Genomic DNA, 5,777 nt, shown 5'->3' with positions numbered 1-5,777 from the left:
AGTCATCTAGACTGAGCATATCAAGAGGCAATTGGACCCAGGGCTCTGTGGCTCTGAGGCTAGGACTGAGCTGAAGTTGGGAATAATTAGTAGAAAACACCATGCTTGAAGTTCTAGGCTAGCTCTGGCGGGCTACCTATGGAGAGAGTTTGGGAAGAATTCCGGGGGATGGGTGGACTGGGCAGACTAGAAGCGTGGGTGACAGAGACCAAGAGGATGTTGCAAATGAAGGGAGTAGCCAACAAAGTCTAGAGTTCTTGAGAAGCCAAGAGGAGAACTGAAAAATAGCTGGTGGGTTTAGCAACACGGCAGTCCCCAGTGACCTTAGCAGGAGTAATTTTAGTGGTCCGCGGCAACCAAAGTTAACTTGGGGTCATGCTGGGCAAGGCAATGGAGCTCCACCGTTGGATTCCTCCAACACTTTCTCAACTGATTTGATGCTAAATGACAGCTGAAGAACGAGAATGAAGACAAGGGACAGATGCACTGGCCAGCCCTCTTTTCTTGTCTGTTTTAAGATTTTTTTATTATTTTAATGTGTGTGTGTGTGTGTGTGTGTGTGTGTAAATGTGGAAAGTTCACATGAGTACAGGTACAGAGGAGTTCAGAAGAGTATATTGGATCCTCTGGAGCTGGAGTTACAGCCAGTCCTGAGTCACCTGGTATGGGCACTGGGCACGGAACTGCAATCCTCTGCAAGAGCGGTGTATGTTCCTAACTTCTGAGCACCTCTTTGCTTTAATCCCCATTTTGTAGCTGATGACGACCTGGAGCATCTGGTCTTTCTGCCTCTGCCTCCCGTGTGCTGGAGCTCCAGGCCTCCTGGCCGTGTGCAACGCTGAAGGCTGAGCCCAGAGCTTCTCGAATGTTAGACACACCACCAACAGAGCTGCATCCCAGCTTTTCTGAGGTGTGAGCCATCTAAACCTACTTGACTGTTTCTGAAACAGAACTTGCTGAGAACAGGTAGCTGACGACCCAAAGAGGAGGCTGGCTAGACACCAAGCAGATAGCAGTCTGCTCCATCTCCTTTCTTTCTATGATGAAAACCGTAATTCATTTAATGATATAAATCACATACAGAAAAAAATCTTAAATAAAATTAATTTTCAGATGGACAGTCATTACTTAAATAGAAAGGGAAAATTGTTAAAATAATATATCATGAATGAAAATGAGTCATTTCCAAACAGATACAGAAATTTTTCATGTGAAAGTATGCTTGAAATAATTATATATCAAGGATTGGCTCAACTATCAAAGGCTAGGCTCACAACCAAAAATATAAGCAGATTGTTTCTCAGGCTCAGAGGCAGTGAAGAGCTCGGTCTGCCCTTTCAGAGGACCCAACATCCAATCTTAGCGCTCACGTGGTGGCTCACAATCTGGAACTCTAGTTTCAGAGATCCCAGTGCCCTTTCTTGCTTCCCTAGGTACCACAGATGTGTGTTTTATAGGCATATATGCAGGCAACACACTCATACTCATTAAATAAACAAACAAACAAACAAATAAATAAATAAATCCCTCAGAGCAGAGGTTAGCAAACAAGGAAGAGAAGGGGTTGGGTAGAGACACTGGATTTAGAGAGGAGAAAGTTGTTCAATGAGAAAATGGAAAGTGCCCATCTGAGATCCCTTTGTGTGTGTGTGTGTGTGTGTGTGTGTGTGTGTGTGTGTGTGTGTGTGTGTGTGTGGCTGAGGGCGTGTGGGGATGCAGAGAGTCGACATCTGGTGTCTCCGTCACTCTCCACCTTACGTTTTGAAATAGGATTTCTCATTAAATGTGGGTTTCATCAATTCGTCTGTCAGAGGAGATAAACCCTCTCCTCTCCAAGTTGCTTTTGGTTAGCGTTTCTGAAACAACAGGGAAGCAAACCAGGATACTTGCCAAAGACACTAACTCACCAGAACCATATATAAGTACATAGAGTAATGATAATAACAAGGTTGAGTTTCCGTAGGAAGAGGCTCCTGAGGTACTTCTGGGTAAAGAAAGCCCAGGCTTCTTCCTCTGGTTGCTGTTCTTTGTTTCTCTTTACTTTAAACAGTTAGAAAAAAAGATAGTTTCATGGTGGTTATGCTAATTAGAAACAGCAGCATGAAACTTGGGTAGAACAGAGTACGTCCTTACAAGTCTGAAACCCTGGTTTGAAAAAGTCCCATTGTCCACTGGGGAAGAGGAAAGGGGTGGGAGAGAACTAGGGGATTAGGGGAGACAATGAGGTGAATGTGAGCAAAGGTGTCTGCATATATGAAAATGCCACAATGGAGCTCATTATGCTATGCAATTAATATGCACTATAAAAAAGTCCCATTGCTGCTGGTCACAAGAGCCTTCAGTGAGACCTGTGTGGGAGAATTGCACCCTAATCTGAGAACCAACTAAGATGAACTGCAGAAGGCTCAGCAGACCCTTCCTTCCTTGGAACGTATACTTTGAGAGGAAGGCAGAAAGTTCTGGAAACATCCAGAGTCTCAGGCAGCAGTAGTGGAGAACTGGGCCTCCCGAGACTTGCCGGGGTTTCTCCCAGGACTCCAGAAGGCTAGGACAGGGGAACCTGGACTCTGAGATCCTGAAGCGCAGACGGGCTAAGCATGTGCCCATGAGTCAGCATGTCTGAGTGTCAGCATCCGTCCCTCTTAGCTGTGTGACCCAGAGAAAGGTACTGAAGTTCTCTAAACCACAGGTTCCTCATTTGTGGAAGGGGAATAGATTCTGATTGCTCTCAACCACAAGGCTGGGGTGGGACAGAATGAGAGAATTCGTCTGAGAGAGCCTTAGCTGGATGTGTAGCAAGCACTGGAGAAATATGAGCAATGATTATGTAACTCCTCCTTGTTTCACAGGTGACAAAACTTGGCCCTGAGAGTGATGTGGTGTTTGTAAGGTGGTCTGGTTTGCCGGAGAGCCAGGCCTGCGTCTGCACGCTCTTTCTCTGTCCCGCTGCTGATGAAAAGCGTTGCTAGTGTCAGAAACCAAAGCCAAATTCTGGGCTCAAACCCCAACTCTTCCACTGTCTGATGCTAAACGCAAGAGGAAAACTTTTTTTAAAAAAAATTCATTAATATGTTTATTTAGTGTGCTAAGAATTGACTATGGCCACACATATACAAGCATGTTATACAAGGACTCTACCACTGAGCCTTGTCCCCTTGTTTGGGGACACCTCCACTGTGTTACAAGGTCTGAGACGAAAGGCCATGTGACTGCACTCACGAACCTAGCAAATGAAATCTCCCTGCTACCCCCTTTCTATATCTTCTTCTTGCCTTCCAAGTCAGGCTCTCAGAATCTTCAAGTGGAAGAAAGCCACAGGCAAGCCTCCAGCCTTCTACTGGAGCGTCCATGGGCTAATGAGATGACTCGGTGTGCAACGTTGTTTGCCATCAAGCCTGAAAATTTGAGTCGATCCCCAAGCACCCCACGGTGGAAGGAGAGAACCAACTTCCCAACTTGTCTTCTGAGCACCACATGCATGTCATGGCACACATATTTGCTTACATGTCCACACAATAAATAACTTAGAAAATAGGATATACTCATGATTTCTCTGTACCGGCCTTTGTTTCAGGGCCTCGGGAGAGCCGGCCAAACTCAACAGGTACACGCTCATAGTCCTAGAGGGTACACGAGAGGCATGTGGAAACTTGAGTGGGGTAGCTGGAGTCTGGGAGAGGCTGTAGAAGTAGGGTTGAACCTGAAATGTGGGGAGGGTCCCAGTGGGGATCGGGGAGAAGTTGAGTTGCTGAAGCAGTCCGGCAATGCCTGTGGCTGTACGTGTGACTTCTAACGTGAAGAGCAGAAGATGGTCACAAGATCCAGGTAGCCGGGCCTCTGTGGGTGATGACGTCAATGGGTCATCACCGCAGGTCCCATCCAGCTCCTTAAGGCGAACAAGAACGTCTTCCATAGCTGCTCGTACTGTTGGGTTAGACAGTGCTAGAACTTTGAAGACAGAGGCTGCCACCCCTCCTGTGTCAGGCCTCCTTCCAGGGCACCCTACAAAGGATGAAGGATAACCCTGGTGTGTAGCATCTTCACCCTCACTGAAGTGGGCTTAGAAGGGTCCTCTCAGCCTCAGGGCTGCCCATGGCCTTGGTTGAGCTCATATGGCTACTGTGTCATGGATCAGTATCCTCTGTCCCACCCTGCTGTGACCATCAGACTATTCCAGATGGTCTCCAGGGATGAGAGGGTAATTTCTTAGGAAAATGAGTCACTGGAACACAGGGTGGGGCGGGTGGAGGAAGAGAGGATGGTACTGGAGGGCTTGCCAAGAGACAGAGGGTCCAGGAAGTGTGATGCTGGGAGGAGTCCTCAGAGACGGCAGGTGCAGAGAGGATGATGCTACGCCAAGAAATAGTGGGAAGAGAGAAAATGATGCTGCAGGAGTGTCAGGAGACAGTGGGTCCAGGGCAGGGCAGGGCAGGGCAGGATGCTTCAAGCCCACACCATATGAAGACTAGTGGAGATTGATGAGGGACTCAGACAAACTGGATGGAAGCATGCTGCTGGATCTCCCAGCTTCAGATCATGACCCTCTACAGTCTGTTCTCACACCATTTAGAATAAAACACGTCTTGTTACTAACTAGCTTAAAACCCTCCAAAGGTTCCTCAGGCACTGTGAATAGAACCCATCAGGGTATCGCTCTGATCCATGAGATTTGTCATAACTTATTCTTTCTCACTCTCTTTTCTTTCCTTGCATATGTGTGCCTGTTCGGGTACTCACGTGAGGTTAGAGGGCAGCCTCGGGTGGTATTTCTTGGGCACTGTCCACCTCATTTTGAGAGATAGTCTCTGATAAGTTTGGTGCTGGTAGATTGCACAAGCTTGGCAGGTTAGCCAGCCTCACAGATAGGTACTCACTGGCTCCGCCCCCACATCCTTCAGGGTTTTTTTTTTGTTATTGTTCAAATATTACTTTCTCAGTGAACTTTTCCCTGACTGCTCACCCTGACTGTTCAGTTTCCTCTTCCCAGCATTATGTGCTTGTTTTTTCTGTTTCATCTTCCCCTGTGTTGATGTGGCTCCTGTAGAGAACTGATCCGTGATTTGTTTCTGTGTCTTTTTGTTTTCTGTTTGTTAAACTCTGTACAGAGGGAGGCCCCTGGCCACAAAGAGAACCGGTGTTCCAGTCCACAGTAGCTGTTCAGTAAATGTTTTACAGATCGGTTTGTGACTTGCGACAGTAAGAACAGGAGCAGGTCAGGTTGCTGGCTGCGGAGGTGCGTGATCTCAGGACAGGTTTGTGTATGGAACTGTTTCCCTTGCAGAACACGCTTGTTGGAACCTAATGTTTTCAACAGTTCTCCAACTCTAGAAACCTTGAGGAGGCAACAATTAAGGATTCAGACTGATGAAGGATGGGGGGGGTACACTTCCCAGGACGTGAGTCAAGAGACAGGTGACAGGGTGCAGAGAAGTGACCGAGAGAGCAGTGGGTAGGCACCAGAACTGGCCAGCGAGGACTCCACCAGGGGTGTAGGGAAAGTAATCGAACTAGTTACTCAACTTCTCTGGATTTGCTTTGTGTTTTAAGGGGAGAAAGTCCATCAGGCCTTCCTCTTCGGCAGGTTATTGTGGGGACTGAAGGCGATCATCATGCAGGTTACCCAGAGGCGTGTTACCCAATGCATGCAGTGCTGTGGGGCAACAGAGGAGGAAGTGTTGATGTCTGCGTGGCACCTAGGGGAGGGTGCATGGAACGGAGGGAGGGAGAGGTTAGGAGGATCTTGACCCTCTGGCAGAACTGGCAGAATGGCAGTTGAG

Source organism: Myodes glareolus, chromosome 14 (assembly GCF_982192425.1).
Source record: "Myodes glareolus chromosome 14, mMyoGla1.1, whole genome shotgun sequence".
NCBI lineage: Eukaryota > Metazoa > Chordata > Mammalia > Rodentia > Cricetidae > Myodes > Myodes glareolus.
Note: the sequence above shows the minus strand (reverse complement) of the source record.